The sequence below is a fragment of the Bubalus kerabau genome, chromosome 14, assembly GCF_029407905.1.
Source record: "Bubalus kerabau isolate K-KA32 ecotype Philippines breed swamp buffalo chromosome 14, PCC_UOA_SB_1v2, whole genome shotgun sequence".
Classification (NCBI taxonomy): Eukaryota; Metazoa; Chordata; class Mammalia; order Artiodactyla; family Bovidae; genus Bubalus; species Bubalus kerabau.
In genome coordinates, this window is record NC_073637.1 from 32,694,611 (window position 1) to 32,708,763 (window position 14,153).

General features: G+C 42.2%; 1 protein-coding gene across 13 annotated transcripts in view; it reads right to left on the reverse strand.

Annotated features, from left to right (window-relative positions):
- CRH (corticotropin releasing hormone) overlaps window positions 1-5,589 on the reverse strand; it is an 87,438-nt gene extending 81,849 nt beyond the window's left edge. For 6 of the 13 annotated variants that reach the window (XM_055546124.1, XM_055546135.1, XM_055546137.1 and 3 more), the window contains exon 1: window positions 5,300-5,589. The gene's annotated coding sequence lies outside the window, so the exon portion shown is untranslated. Of the gene's footprint in view, window positions 1-4,442; window positions 4,549-5,299 lie in introns of all 13 variants that reach the window. The other 7 variants (XM_055546129.1, XM_055546133.1, XM_055546130.1 and 4 more) reach the window with 2 other exon arrangements.
- Between the last annotated feature and the right edge of the window lie 8,564 nt (window positions 5,590-14,153).

The window sequence follows — 14,153 nt, forward strand, 5'->3', positions numbered from 1 at the left end:
AGATGCCATCATCAGTAACAGGGCTGGTCTTGCTGTCAACACCAGGGAATGAGGAGAGTGATGCAGGCCTAGGAACCCAGGGACACCAGCAGCTGCACCAGCTCTGATGGATTGCCTCTGGAGGACCAAAGGGCGTGTCTAAAAACAAAGGGGACTCCTATGCTGCAAGAAGAGAACTGTGCAGCTATAAGGCTTAGCTGCTGCGGTGAGGGGCGGTGCTGGGGGGAGGAGGAGATCAGATCAATAGTGTTACTTTATCATTTCAGATATAAATTTGTCATATGGATCAAAGATATACTCCATATTCTTTATGAATAAAAACATGTTGCCAGTTAACACTGAGCTGCTCGGGAGAAGTAAAATCAACATAAACTCCTTTCAGTACTAGAGCAGGGATGTAAAGCTGTCTCTTTACTGTGAAGGTTCATCTGATCAGGCTGAGGATATTTTGGCACTTTTCTGCCTCTGGAGTCATCTGAAGAAGGCTTCAGGCAGTAGCAGTGATGTGCCAGGGAGCCTAACGGCAGCTTTTGCTACCACACAAACTCCAGACAGGAAGACTCACACCCAACATCCTCCCTAACCCTTAGGCCCTTGGAAAGTGGCCAGGGGAAGACATCTTGCAGGCTGTTCACCTAATTCTCAGCAGGTCCCCTTGCCAGGCTAGGCATACTGGGCATGCTTGTACTCTGTGACCCACCCTCCTGGCTATGGTGACCTAGTCTGGGCCAAAGCTGGAAATTTGGAGTCAGGGCTAAGAGTGTCCAGTTTCAGTCTGGGCTGGCCCCTGGAACAGAGGAGATACAAAGACCCAAGGGCTGTGAATACAGGCATTTTCTGCTAAGTGGACTGAGAAGTAGAGAAAGCCAATATAGAGAAAGGGAGCAGGCAGTGTCTGTAGACAAGAGAAATTAGAGACAAGGGAGGGGCTTTCTGGGTCCCCTCACCTGACCCTCTCTGCTCCCTCTCTCCAACGCTCTCCCCTCCTGCCCTGGACCCCTGTCCACTGTAAATGGATGGCTGGACACTCAGACCCCACGGAGCACTCCTCCACCTGACCGGCCCTCCTGAACTTGGTTGAATGCTGGCTGGGATGGTGCTGATCTCATCACAGCTTCATTCTTCTTGCCCTTGGTCATGAGGCACGTACTACCTCGTGTTCCCAGCACCAAGACATGCACGACACATATGCACTGAATGAACAGATATCATCTTCTCTGAAGGCATCTCAGGGAGGTTGCTCATTCACTGGCTTCCCACACACCATGGGTATTCTTCATGAGCATTCCCCGCTGCTGCTTCTAGACACCACTCCTCCTCCCTTGTAAACCCAAAAAGCACAAACAAAAAACCAACGCCTCTTTGACATCACAGTCATCCACCCATCTCCACCTCCTTCTTCAAATCAAGTTCTCCCTGTCCTAACATGGGCCCTCTTCAGTCCATGGTCTGATTCCATCCAGCAATACCTTCAGGGTTTCACAGAAGCGTTTCAGGGTAAATTCAGGCATGGCCTGGCAAAAACTAAACTGTCAAGTTGAGGGTAACTGTACGGTTGAGAGTAGATGTGCTAAACAAAGAGGGGACTTGAGTCAATCCTGCTGCATTTGGCTCATGTAAGCAGCTAAAATAGAAGAGTCAGCTTTAAGAGGAGGAGTGCCTCAGTTCCCCACTAAAATCGAACGGAGTGGACATTACAGCTTTTGGCATCTAAGACAAGAACTTACTTTGCACTGTGACTAACTCCCCGAATCCTTTCTATTCGATCAGCAGCAAGACAGAACAATATCATCCATCTATCCCACCGTACAGAGCCAGGATAGGAAGATGCCTCAGGAATGATGATGGGGCTGCTGGTGGGAGTGACCTAGTCTCCTCCTGTAAGGCTCTCATGACCTCTGTGTGGTTTAAACAAGTAAACCCTTCTGGGGAGATGTACTGCAAAGAAAGTTGCAATTACACACACATGTAGCTGCCTGCACCTCTCTTCAAAGCCCTTTTATTTCTTGGTCCCTATGTAACTTGACAGGTGTGCATGTGGAAAATGATTAGGAAAGGCAGAGCTTCTTCCTACAGAACCAGAAAGCAGGTCAGCAGGAAGTGGATCCCCTGCCTACAGCAGAGGTGCAGGCAGGGGTGGAGGGAGGGAGGCTGGGGCGGGGAGTCAGCGGAGGCAGCCGGGGCACCTGCCCATCTTAGCAGGCAGGGTGTAATTGTGCATGCTTTCCCAGGGCCTTAGCACCATTCCTGAAAAAGTGGTGGGCTGGAATGGGTTGGCATTTGAGAATCAGCCATCCTGGTCCCCAGTTGCTGCCCACTGCTTCTTGGGTGAGAGGAATCATGCAAGTGGTTCAGAGAAGACATTTCTCCCAGGTGGCCCTGACTGATAATATTACAGTTTACACAGGGCCAAGCAATATGCCCTCACCCTTGACCAAATTCAGGTACCTCCAGGGCAGCTCCAGTGACAGGTGAACACAGGTCTGCAGAGTCACACCTACATACACACACGCACACACTGTTCTTGCCCTGCCCTGCCCACCTGGAGCAGCTCCAGCCTGTGGTACAAAGAAGCCCTGGATGCTCACAGGAGGATGCAATGGCAGTGATGTCTCCTCTTGCTCACTGGTCTTGGTAGTTGCTAAACTCTCAAGGTCAAAACTTACATATCAAAATCAAATGGCAAAATTCTCTAAATCATGTACATCTTACTTTCCATGTCACTATATCATATGAATTATGTGCCACTGTATAGCTCAAAAGCATGTAACTGACCCATAAAATCATTCATGTTCCAACTGTTCATCTTAGGAAATACCAACCAAAGTGGAAACAATACTCTGTATGAACTTCCCTTTTCAATTTGCATCCTCACCCAGATATCCAACCAAGCACATGAACATGTCTAAACCTATGCTGGTGGCCACACTGTGAGCTGACTTCAGATGAGCCATTACTAGGCCTGCCCTCACTTCCAAGCCACATCTCTTGGAACATTCACGCCCACTCTCCTCCCACTCCACTCCTCAATATGTCTGCTAAGGAGAGGGCCTGGTCCCTTTTCCTGAAAAATGTAGAGTTGTCAGCAAATATAACATGTCTGACTGCAACCAAATGACATCTTTCTGGCCTAAATTGTTTCTAGAAAGCTCGAGGCAAATTTTTCAGGCGGTTGCCTGAAAGTCTGTGCTTTACTCAGAAGCAGCAACATGTGGCCTGACTGAACCATTTCCAGCAAGACACTCTGCTGCTGCTGCTAAGTCACTTCAGTCGTGTCCAACTCTGTGCGACCCCATAGAAGGCAGCCCACCAGGCTCCCCCGTCCCTGGGATTCTCCAGGCAAGAGTACTGGAGTGGGTTGCCATTGCCTTCTCCGCAAGACACTCTGCTGCTGCTGCTGCTGCTAAGTCGCTTCGGTCGTGTCCAACTCTGTGCGACCCCAGAGACGGCAGCCCACCAGGCTCCCCCGTCCCCGGGACTCCCCAGGCAAGAACACTGGAGTGGGTTGCCATTTCCTTCTCCAATGCATGAAAGTGAAAAGTGAAATTGAAGTTGCTCAGTCACGACCGACTCATAGTGACCCCATGGACTGCAGCCCACCAGGCTCCTCCATCCATGGGATTTTCTAGGCAAGAGTACTGGAGTGGGGTGCCATTGTCTTCTCCGCAAGACACTCTAGTTATTCGTAAACCCTACAGATGAGGGGTCCATTCAGGCAAGGCTGGATGGGGAAAATGCCATTGTTGATGGGAGAAAGGGGAAACTAACAGGAGTGGCAAGACTCCCCTCCTCAAACAGGAAAGCAGGAGGACTAGACAGGGCCTCACAGTGGGTGCTTGGAAAGTTCAGGTTTATGTCCTATTCAAGAGCTTTTGATGAGTTAATTTTTATTTAAACTAATATCCTCCCAGTTTTAGATTAAAATAATCTACATAGCAATATTCATTTTATTATTAGCATTGTTTATAATCATGAAAAGCTAGAAGTCTATGCAACAGACAACATAGCAAAATAAAACAACTCCACTCAATGGACTATTAGGACATAATTAAACAAGGATTCTGAAGGAATCCTTGAAGGAATGTTGTATTAAGGAAAATGCTTAGAATACAATGCTAAATCAAAAGGCAAAGGGAATAAAGGTGTGCATAATATATGTCATGATTTCACATTTTAAAATAACACAATGCAAAGAAAAATAGAGGCTAGGAGACAGTTCACCAAAATGTAAATGGTGGATACATTTAGGTGGTCGGATTACAGTTTCTTTTTCTTTCTACATACCTCTGTTTTCCAAATTCAATGAACATTACAACTTTTAAAGACCTTATTTTGTTATAAATATGTAGTTGAAGATATAAGTAAACCATCTCAAACGCCACACTATAAAGATCCCAGGGAATCAAAAGACGTAGGTAGGAGAATCACCATATGAAACCAACCTGTGCATCCAAGGGAAGATGAAGGAAGGCTGAAGTGAGTTAGAAGCTGTTCATCTGATGGAAGAGGAGGAAAACCTGCAGTGATTTAGACGTTCCTGGAAGCCCTCTGCGGGGCGGGCGTGGGGGAGGGGGGGAGCAGAGTTAGGCTGCCTTTCTCCTTTCTCCCTTCTGCTTTACCACAGGGAAACAAAGGGTCAAACAGCACTTGTCTACTGAGAACTAGAAGCTGTACACTGAAAGGCTGCCTTCCCCCGGTGCATTTTTAATTTTAATATTTCCAGATTTGAAACTCTCAGGAACTTAGAGTCAGACCTCAGGCACCTTTAATATCCTAAAAGAACTACAATTCCAGGAGAGGTTTTTAACCCATTAGAAGATTGCATTCCTGCACACTATCACCTCTGTGGAAAGGAAGCAACTTATTTATTATTGCAAATCCAATGCCTAGCACAGTACTTCCTACCAAAGGGTAGGAAACATATTTGTTGAATGAATGCTTTTAAGATACTATCTTTTCTTAGAAACGGGGTTAGCCTAGGCAGAAATTGAAGTCAGTTCAAGGTTACCAAAAATTAATTATATTGTGGTATTTGGTTTTTAACTTGCTATGACTATATGTTATTTAGACAAATTCACTATTTTAATTATTTAAGGATTGGTCAAATTAACGTGTCCTGTCATCTTTAACACAATGGTTTGCACACAAAAGTGAATGAAGCTGACGCCACCATCCATCAAAGGCAACTTCCGTGGATCACAGACAGAGTGCAAAGGAAGCAACAACCTGTGGAACACCACCCCTGTAAACCCAAAATGGAATAATGATAACAGACCCAAACCACTCCCAAGAAGCCTACCTGTGGGCCAGACATCTGGTTCCAGGACTAGAAGGAAAACAGCAGCAGGCGCTTTGCACCCTCCCAGCCGACAACTAGACCATCATGGCGCCCCCTCGCCCATGATGCCTTGCTCTTAGGCCCTTCTAACAGGCACCACCTGGAAGCCCAATTCAAAGTTGCTTTACAACGTCATTGGTTTCTAGCAAGTTTGTGGGCTACACAGCTCAAAGATTTAAGTGACCATTTTCTATGCTGTCAGCTCTTCAGCTTTCTGCTATCTCCTCAAAGAAGGGCTGTGTTGATTCTTCAGAATAAATATGAAATAATGATACTAAAAATCCTTTAAATAGGTGAAGTTCTGGCAGGTTTCCAGTGCTCTCTCGTTTAGTATCAGACACTCTGTCAGAGAATCAGAATCGCGTGGGGGGTAGGGGGAGACAGGAAAAAACCTTTATGGAAATAGGATTCTTGAGTTTAGCCATACAGTAGGGTAGCTTCTCCTCTTTCTGAGATGCTTTAAAACAATTCAATGTGAATGCAGAAGACAGAGTGGATGGTCTTTTAAGCATTCTCCATCTTCAAGAGATTGGCCACTAACACAAGAGGAAATTGTACCTTGTCATTTGACGGCCAATTCAATTCTAACAAACATTTCTAAAACATCAGACACAGATTTTCATACAGATGATGACGTGATAGCTTTCTCATCCACTTAAACCTACTGGTTGATCTTATCTCCTAGTTATAAAGTACCTTCAACCCTTCCTCCAACTGTTTTGTTTCCTTGAATCCTTTCATTCATCCAAGTCCCTGTGAATGCACACTGTGTCTTCTGCAATGAAGAGGGTTCTCTTCCCCTTAAATCATATAGTCCTTTAAAAAGGAGGACTATTAACCACTATGTCTTGATCAAATTCAACATGAGGACTCCCTTGGTGGTCCACTGCTTCAGAATTCTGCCAATGCAAGGGACACAGGTTTGATCCCTGGTCAGGGAAGCTCCCACATGCCACAGGGCAACTAAGCTCATGCACCACGACTACTGAGCCAGTGCTTCTGGAGCCGGCGCTCTACAACAAGAGAAGCCACCACAATGAGAAGCTTGCGTGCTGCAACAAAGAATAGCCCCTGCTCGTACAACTAGAGAAAGCCTTCGAGCAGCAACAAAGACCCAGTGCAACCAAAAATAAATAAAAATTTTTTTAATTCCAATGTGGAAAATTACGCTTTCCTTCCCTCCAGTTTTCCCTGTCATTTTAATTAGAAGTACTATTTAATATCCCACTCAAAATAAAACCTGTTGTAGAGAGGGCTGCCTTTAAGGGGCCTGCCTTTTCTAGTACAGAGGAGACGACGTTTCAGAGACATGTGACTAATACTCCAGAGGTAGGAGCTGAGAACATTGGGATCCTTTGGGAGTAGAGGTAGCTCCAAAGGATCAAATTGATTTTTATTTATGCCTGCGGTAGACAATAAGACAGATTTTTCCCTCCAGCGTTTTGCAGCATCTTCTGAGATTCAGAATCAAGGCAAGAGCTGCCTGGTGATACTGTGCGGATGACGCATTCCGTGGAGCTGACTCTATGGCATCATGTCACCCTGTTCTCAGTTAGAGCAGGCTGATGTGCCTGCCCCGCACACCCCAGCCCTGTGAGTCACTGTGTGATAGATGGTCCAGGAAATGCAAAACGATGCTCTTCTGAAAACTTACAATTGAAAAATTGAGGCTTCCGGCCAGGGAATGTAGAGAGAAAAAAGTACTCTCAGGAGGGGTAGGCTTTCATTTCTGTTTTTCTTTTCACTGTTGTTTAAATATGAAATCCTACAAGGGACTGTAGTTTATAAATAGTTGTTGCTAGTGGTTTTGTCATTGATGTTTTATTGCCTCAAAAATGAAGTTTAATTTTCCACTGACTATAACTTTTTGTTCTGAACAGCTATGCCACCCCATATCCTAAGGAGTTTTATCATCAAAAATGACAGACTATGTGTGCATTGTGAACACTGAATAAAATTGGCTGTATAAGCTCCACTTGTCCCTGAAGAATCCTGTAATACAAAACAATCTGATACATACAAACTCATAGTGGGTTTGAATAATGATAAAACAAAATATCAAGGATAATCTACTAAAGAAAAAGTTAAAATTTAGTCTTATCCAAAGAGTTCCAATCCAAAGGTGGGGGGTGGGGCGATCACATCATGGACCTCAAATAATGGGAATTCAAAGTATAAAATCTTTTCCTCTTTTGTCTCTACCTCCCAAATGTCAGTAAATAAAATAATTAATAAACCAAAGACCCAGTGAACAAAAACTGCAGAGAAAAAGAAACAGCAGAGATTAATGAAACCAAGATGTTAACAAGGATAGAATCTCTTTCTGGCAAGGTTGACCTTTCCAGCCCAGCACATAGTACTTCTTACTCCTGTAGCTTAACACGTGAGGACATTCAGACAAATTAGCAACAGCCCAAAGCCCCAGGGTTGGAAAGCAATCACGCGGAAAGCACATACTAAATACCTTCCCTTGCCTCAAAATCACTATCCTTCTCCTGCTAGCGATGCACTGTTAGTGGGCAGGACAGTGTCATGTTGGACTTTGGATGCTATGGGCTTGCTTTGGACCAACATCTGGTTAAATCCCAAGGATGTTTGTCCCATGAAGGTGACACTGTCAGTTCCATGAAGGAGAAGTCACTCCATATCCACTACAATAGACAAAGAAACTCTGGAACCACTGTTGGATTTGAAGGTCAGCCAACCAGGCAGAACCTAACAGACCTTCTGGTCCCAGACTCTCTAACACACCCCAAAGGAACAGTAGTTCTCTTTGGACCACACTCCACTTGTCTAAATCACACGGAGCAATGAGGTTCACTCCAGTTCTCTTTACTGGATCTGGGGCTGAGAACTCAGTGGAGTTTCCAGAAATACTTAACATTACAGGTGCTTTCGTGTTCGACAGTTCACTCCCTTTGGCTTCATAGCCAGAGCACAGGACGCCCAGATGGGAAAGTAAGAATCAACTTTGCCACATTACTCAGGGAAAGCCATGGGAAACTTCAGTAGGGTCCCAAATGGGTTCATAATCAATGTCCTAGAAAAAAATAGTAACAACTGATGCTGGGAAAGATTGAAGGCAGGAGAAGGGGATGACAGAGGATGAGATGGTTGGATGGCATCATCGACTCAATGGACATGAGTTTGAGCAAGCTCCATGAGTTGGTGATGGACAGGAAGCCTGGTGTGCTACAGGCCATGGGGTTGCAAAGAGTCGGACACAACTGAGCAACTGAATTGAACAGCAATTTTTTAAACTGTCAAAATTTCAAAGTTATAATGATGTTCATCTTGCCTTTCCTTACAAATTTTGGGGTAATCTTTATATCCATAAAATTTTTGCTAGTATTTTAAAAACAATGGCATTAAACATTTCATTCAGAGAGAATTGACATCTTTACTATGCTCAGTCTTCCAAACCATGAACATGATTTTTGTTGTTGTTTAGTCACTAAGTGATGTCGACTCTTTGCAACCCCATGGACTGTAGCCTGCCAGGCTTCTCTGTCCATGGGATTTCCCAGGCAAGAATACAGGAGTGGGTTGCCATTTCCTTCTCCAGGGGATCTTTCTGACCTAGGGATTGAACCCATCTCTCCTTCATTGGCAGACAGATTCTCTACCACTGAGAATGCCAAATTCTATTTGCCAATATTTTGCAAAAACTTTTATGTCTCTGTTTATGTGGATATTGGTCTATAATTTTCTTTTTCTTTTTTGTACTGTCTTTATCTGGTTTTTAGAATCGAGATAATATTGGCTTCATAAAATGGACTGGAAATGCTTCCTTTTTTCTGTTTTGAAGAGATTGTATAGGATTGGTGTTAGTTCTTCTTTAAATACTTTTTAGTATTCTCCAGTGAAAACTTCTGGGCCTGGAGATTAATTTGGGGAGGGTTTAAATTATTAATTTAAAATTCCTTAATAGTTATAGGAATATTCAAGTTGTCTATTTCATATTGGGTGAGTTGTGGTAGCTTGTGTTTTTCAAGGAATTGGTCCATTTCATTTAAATTGTCATATTTATGTCATGCTGCTGCTGCTAAGTCGCTTCAGTCGTGTCCGACTCTGTGTGACCCCAGAGACGGCAGCCTACCAGGCTTCCCGGTCCCTGGGATTCTCCAGGCAAGAACACTGGAGTGGGTTGCCATTTCCTTCTCCAATGCATGAAAGTGAAAAGTGAAAGTGAAGTCGCTCGGTCGTGTCCGACTCCTAGCGACCCCATGGACTGCAGCCCACCAGACTCCTCCATCCATGGGATTTTCCAGGCAAGAGTACTGGAGTGGGGTGCCATTGCCTTCTCCGATTTATGTCATAATGTTCCCTTATTACCCTTTTGATAGCCACAAGGTGCTTAGTGATATTCCCTGTTTCATTCCTGCTATTTTTCATTTTCTTTGTTTTTTTTTTTCTTTGTTTATCTTGCTGGATATTTGTCCATTTTATTGGTCTTTTGAAAGAACTGATATTCTGTAATAACCTAAATGGGAATATTTAGGTTGTGGGAATTTGAAAAAGAATAGATACTTGTATATGTGTAACTGAATCACTCTGCTGTAACCTGAAACTAACAGAATATTATTAATCAATGATAATCCAGTATAAACTAAATTATTTTTAATTAAAAAAATGATGAACCAATTTTTGTTCCACTGATTTTCTCTACTTTTGTTTTTAATTTCATTGATATCTGGTCTTTATTATTTCCTCCCTTATGCTTGTTTCCCACTTATTTTGTTCTTTTTCTAGGTTCTTAAAGTAAGAACTTAGATTAGTGATTTGAGATTTTTCCTCTTTTCTAATGAAAGCATTTTAATGCTATAAATTTTCTTTTCAGTAGTGCTTTAGCTAAGTCCCACAGATTTTGATATAGTGAAGATTCATTTTCATTCCATTCAGTTTCTTTTTACCTCCATACAATCAATACCCACAGGTTACCTAGAAATGTATTGTCTAGTTTCCAGGTACATGGAGATTTTGCTGTGATCCTTCTGTTAGCGATTTCTAGATTAATTCCAATGTGTCCAGAAAGTACATACCATATGACATCTATTCTCTTAAAGTTTTATGGCCTAAGATGTGTTTTATTTTGGTATATGTTCCATGAACACTTGAAAAGACTATGTATACTGCTGTGGTTGGGTGAAGCTCTCTATAAATGTCAATTAAATTTTGTTGGCTGATAGTGTTGTTGAGTTCTTCTATATCCTTGCTAATTTTCTGTTTAGTTGTTCTATCAGTGTTAATAGAGGAATATTGAAGCTCTCCAACCATCATGGTGGATTTGTCCATTTCTCCTTTTGGTTCTATCAGTTTTTGCTTCATATATTTTGCAGCTCTATCGTTTGATGCATGCATCTTTAGGATTACTATCTCTTCTTGATGTACTGACCTCTCATCATTATATAATATCTTTTTCTGACATTTTCTTTGCTCTAAAGCCTACTTTATATGATATTAATATAGCCACTCCTGACTTATTTTGAGTAATGTTTATGTAATATATCTTTTTACATTCAACCTTTCTATAGTGTTATATTTGAAGTGAGTTTCTTATCGATAGCATATGGTTGAGTCATGTTTTTTTTAAATAAACTTGGCCAATGTCAATCTGATAATTGATATATTTAAACCCTTTACATTTAATATAATTATTAATGTTATGACTTAAGCCTGCCATTTTATATTTTGTTTTCTGTTTGTTCTCTCAGTTTTTCATTTCTGTTTTCTTTTCCCTATCTTCCTGTGGGTTATAATAAATCTATATTATTTTTGAATGTATCTCTATGCACAGCTTTTTTGGTGACTTCTCTGGGTATGGTATTATATATAGAAAACCCATATTTCTACTGACACTATGGAGGGCAGGGAGGTGGTCTCATTGCCACTGGGCAGTGATGGAAGTCCCAACTCTCCACTCGGTCTTCTCCGACCCACTCTGGTCAAGGGACTTCCTTGCTGAAGTGAGGGGAGGGTAGGAATTTTTTCTTGAGTAGGTGAAGGTGACTCATGGGTTTTCTGTGGTGTTTAGCTGGGGTGAAGCAGTTATTGTTTACACATTTTCTGTCTTCCTAAGTTTCCCCTTTCCTGATCATTTGGCTAGAGAGAGCAGACTTATGCTGGGGCTTTTTTTGTCTGAACTTGGCAGTGGTTCTGGCTTACCAGGTCATTAAGTTCCAAGTCTGGGATATATGAGACAAAAAGAAAACCCAGGAAACTGACCGTTATGTTGCTCACTGGGCTCCGAGGTTCCTAGCTGTCTGCCTTCTTTTTTTTCATCTTTCAAAATCTTGTGTTTGCTTTATATATATTGTCCAGGATATGGGATTGTACTAAGCAGATGAAATGAGGAAAAGTATGTCTACTCTTTCTTCTCAGAAGTGAAAGTGTTTTTTCCATAGCTATTTAGTGAAGAATTTAAAATAATAGGAAGACTATCAGCACAAGCATTTTGAGAAGACAAAGCATCAGCTAGCCATTATATTGTTAGATGAATACATTTATTTTCAGATAAATATATAATCAGTCATTTCAGTTCAGTTGCTCAGTTGTGTCCAGCTCTTTGTGACCCCCATGGACTGTAATATTCCCGGCTTCCTTGTTCATACCAACTCCCAGAGCTTGCTCAAACTCATATCCATTGATATGATGCTATCCAACCATCTCATCCTCTGTCATCCCCTTCTCCTTCTGCCTTTAATATTTCCCAGCATCAGGGTCTGTTCTAATGAGTCAGTTCTTCACATCAGGTGGCCAAAGTATTGGAGCTTCAGCTTCAGCATCAGTCCTTCCAGTGAATATTAAGGACTGACTTCCTTTAGGATGGACTGGTTGGATCTCCTTGCAGTCCAAGCAACTCTCAAGAGTCTCCTCCAACACCACAATTCAAAAGCATCAGTTCTTCGGTGCTCAGCTTTGTTTATGGTCCAACTCTCACATCCATACGTGACTACTAGAAAAACCATAGCTTTGACTAGATGGACCTTTGTTGGCAAAGTAATGTCTCTGCTTTCCAATATGCTGTCTAGGTTGGTCATAGCTTTTCTTCCAAGGAGTAAGCATCTTTTAATTTCATGGCTGCAGTCACCATCTGCAGTGATTTTGGAGCCCAAGAAAATAAAATCTGTCACTGTTTCCATTGTTTCCCCATCTATTTGCCATGAAGTGATGGGACCAAATGCCATGATCTTCGTTTTTTGAATGTTGAGTTTTAAGCCAGCTTTTTCACTCTCCTCTTTCACTTTCATCAAGAGGCTGTTTAGTTCCTCTTCATTCTCTGCCATAAGGGTGGTATCATCTGCATATCTGAGGTTATTGATATTACTCCCTGAAATCTTAATTCCAGCTTGTGCTTCATCCAGCCCAGCATTTCACATGATGTATTCTGCATACAAGTTAATAAGCAGGGTGACAATGCTAATGCTAATGCTAAGTCGCTTCAGTCGTGTCTGACTCTGTGTGACCCCACAGATGGCAGCCAACCAGGCTCTGCCGTCCCTGGGATTCTCCAGGCAAGAACACTGGAGTGAGTTGCCGTTTCCTTCTCCAATACATGAAAGTGAAAAGTGAAAGTGAAGTCGCTCAGTTGTGTCTGACTCTTAGCGACCCCATGGACTGCAGCCTACCAGGCTCCTCTGTCCATGGATTTTCCAGGCAAGAGTACTGGAGTGGGGTGCCATTGCCTTCTCCGAGGGTGACAGTACTCCTTTCCCAATTTGGATCTAGTCCGTTATTCCATGTCCAGTTCTAACTGTTGCTTCTTGACCTGCATACAGATTTTTCAGAAGGCAGGTAAGGGGGTCTGGTATTCCCATCACTTGAAGAATTTTCCACAGTTTGTTTTGATCCACACAGTCAAAGGCTTTAGCATAGTCAATGAAGCAGAAGTAGACATCTTTCTGAAATTCTCTTAATATATAATAGCTATCATAAAATTTAAGTTGAACATGTATTTATTCTGATTCCTCTCATCAGAAAATTGAGCTTCAATTTAAGGCAAAGAAAAAAATTTTTTTGTAATGTGGAATGGTTCTTTTAATAATTCAAAAGATTTTCCATTTAAATCTTGATATTATAAGTGTTATATGAAAGTACATTTGTATCAGATTATTAATAAATGCTTGAATTTTGTGTCAGCTTATAGATAAAGCAGTTTTCAGATTAAATTTTACAACTAATACAGACATTTATTGGCATTTGGCACAAAAGCAATCTGTTGTCTTAGCTAGATGAAGTCCAGCCTCTGTCTTAAATGCTCTGACCACACCTTGCATTAAAAAAATTCAAAAAAAAACACATAAATCTGTCTACAGTGGGGAAGACCCAGGTTTGATCCCTGGGTTGGGAAGATACCATGGAGAAGGCAATGGCAACCCAGTCCAGTATCCTTGCCTAGAGAATTCCATTGGCAGAGGAGCCTGGCCAGCTACAGTCCAGGAGGTTGCAAAGGTTTGGACATGACTGAGCAACTAACACCAAACCAAACGAAAAAAAAAAAAAAAACCAGAGGCAAAATTCAGTTAACCTCTCAGTCAACCTCAAATGACCAGAATTTTCTAAACTGTGGGAACATAAGAACATATTGTATTCAAGTCTCAGGCACCAACTCCACACATGAGGGAGGTAGGCTTTCTAGTTTCTTGTACCCTTTCAGGCAGAATTGGAGAGTTTCTCTAAAATATTTTGATCAATCCATATATCTTAAAGACCAGTAATTTCAACAAAAAATTCTAAAACCATTGTACAAAATAGCAAACTATTAATTTCACCAAGGAGAGCTCATTTGTAGCATTAACAAAATGTCTAGTCCCAT